Genomic DNA, 2,573 nt, shown 5'->3' with positions numbered 1-2,573 from the left:
AGATCCGGCCCGCCCGGGCCCGGATCCCGCGCCCGCGCCGCCCACGCGCCGCCAGCCGCCTCATCTCGTTGGCGTGGCCCTGCCTAACACCGCCGTCGCGAGCCCCGGCGCCTAGGGTGCCTCGCCCGTTCGCCCGCCGCCGCCTCGATTTCCGCCGCCGGCATGGCCCCGCCGCCGCGTCGCCCGTGCTCTCCGGCGGCCCGTCACCGCCGCCTCGCCTCCCTGCTCCCGACCGCGCTCGTCGTCCCCTGGGCCGGAGCTCCACGCCGGAGCCCCGCGCCGTACAACAGTATTCTGGGATACCTAGCCTTGGTGCAGTTCATGGCTGTGACCCATCCCGCGTACAACCTCATGAAGATACCGGGAAGCAACGGTGTCCTCACGGTGGCAGGAGGCACCAAAGGCGCATTGCAGGCCGTCAAGCTCGCCTTCAAGACAGCCGCGACCGCGGTACCCAGCAAGAAGGAGGATCAGGAAGCCCTAGAAGCAGCGCCTGCCAAGAAGAAGCAGTTGTTCTCTCAGGACCGAGCCGAGATGAAGCAGGTGCCTGTCTGCGAGGACAGGACGGCCAGCGCCACCTTCGCCATAGGGGCTGGCCTCCCTCAGGACCAACAGAAGGCATTGGTCAACTTTTTGAGAGCCAACAAGGATGTATTTGCCCGAGAACCCAAACACCTGGCCGGGGTCCCAAGGGGGATAATCCAGCACCATCTGAGAGTATGCCCAAATGTGCGGCCGGTGAAGCAGAAGGCTCGCCAGCAGTCCACCAAGAAGCAGACCTTCATCATCCAAGAAACCCGTAAGCTGCAAGCCGCAAGGGTCATCAGAGAGGTGCGCTACCCAGAGTGGCTGGCGAACCCCGTCATCGTCCCCAAGAAAGGAGGGAAGGAGCGAATGTGTGTCGACTTCACCAACCTCAACAAGGCCTGCCCTCAAGATCCTTTCCCGCTCCCTCGCATCGACCAAACCGTCGACTCCACAGCCGAGTGCGACCTATTGTGCTTCCTAGACGCCTTCTCCGACTACCACCAGATCAACATGGCCGTGAAGGATGTGGAGAAGACGGCATTCCTCACCCCATGCGGGGTGTACTGCTACACCTGCATGCCCTTCAGGCTGCGCAACGCCGGAGCAACCTTCCAGCGGTTGATGCACATCGCCCTGGGTTCACAGCTCGGGAGAAACGCTGAGGCCTACGTCGATGATATTGTGGTGAAGTCTCGGGAGGCTAGGACTCTAATAGAAGATCTAGAGGAGACGTTTGCCAGCCTGCGCATGGTGGATCTCCGGCTTAACCCCGAGAAGTGTGTGTTCGGGGTCCCCTCCGGCAAGCTGCTAGGCTTCTTGGTATCGCACAGAGGTATCGAGGCTAACCCAAAAAAGGTCAAGGCAATAGAAGACATGAAACCCCCGCAAACCCTGAAGGAGATGCAGAAGTTGGCTGGCTACATAACTTCGCTTGGATGCTTCATTTCCAAGCTGGGGGAGCGTGCCCTCCCGTTTTTCAAGATGATGAAAAGGAAGGAGCCATTCAAGTGGACCCCCAAGGTAGATGCAGCCTTCCACGACCTCAAGAGATATATGACCAGTCCGCCCGTGATGGTGGCATCGCGCCCTCTCGAGCCCTTGGTGCTCTATCTGGAAGCAACCCGCACTCAGCAAGCACTGCCCTGGTGGCGCTAAGGAAGGAGCGCCCGATCAAGAAGCCACAGCAGGATGCACAACCAGCAAGCGAAGTGCAGCACACCCCGGGGAAGGCATCTGAAGTCTCGGCCAACACAGTGATCGACATTCCTCCAGAGGCCATGATCGACCCCGTGGCTATCGAGGCTCCAGAGCACAGGCCTCACGAGGCCAAAAGGGACCCGTGCCCTCATGAAGAACAGGATTCTGCTGATGCCTCCTCCCTCGTTGAGCACCCCATTTACTTCGTTAGGAAAGTACTAAGGGAGGCCTGGGCACGATACCCCATGCCACAAAAGCTCTTGCTCGCACTTCTAGTCGCCTCCAGGAAGCTGCGCCACTACTTTCAAGGCCACCCCATCAAAGTTGTCTCAGCATACCCGCTAGAGAGAGTGCTCCGGAGCCCGAATGCAGCCGGGCGAGTTGCTGAATGGAACATTGAGCTTCAAGCATTTGATCTCGAGTTCAGTACCACCAGGGTCATCAAAGGCGCGGCCCTCGTTGACTTCGTGGCCGAGTGGACCGACGCTCCAGATCATGGAGAAGGCAAGGACTGCTCCCTTCTGCCAGGGGATGAAGAGCTAGATGGATGGGTCATGTACTTCGATGGGGCGTTTTCTCGTCAAGGCGCAGGGGCGGGGGCCATCCTCATCTCGCCCACCAAGGACACGCTTTGCTATGCAGTACAACTCTGCTTCCAGTGGGGCGAGAAGGTCTCCAACAACATCGCATAATTCGAAGGCTTGCTCACCGGGCTTAGGGCCGCGGCCGCGCTGGGGGTAAAGTGCCTCACCATCAAGGGCGACTCTCAGCTTCTTGTTAATTTCTCCAACAAGGAGTACATGCCTAAGGACGAACACATGGAGGCATACCTAGAAGAGGTGCGCAAG

This window comes from Triticum dicoccoides, chromosome 4B, assembly GCF_002162155.2.
Source record: "Triticum dicoccoides isolate Atlit2015 ecotype Zavitan chromosome 4B, WEW_v2.0, whole genome shotgun sequence".
NCBI lineage: Eukaryota > Viridiplantae > Streptophyta > Magnoliopsida > Poales > Poaceae > Triticum > Triticum dicoccoides.
Note: the sequence above shows the minus strand (reverse complement) of the source record.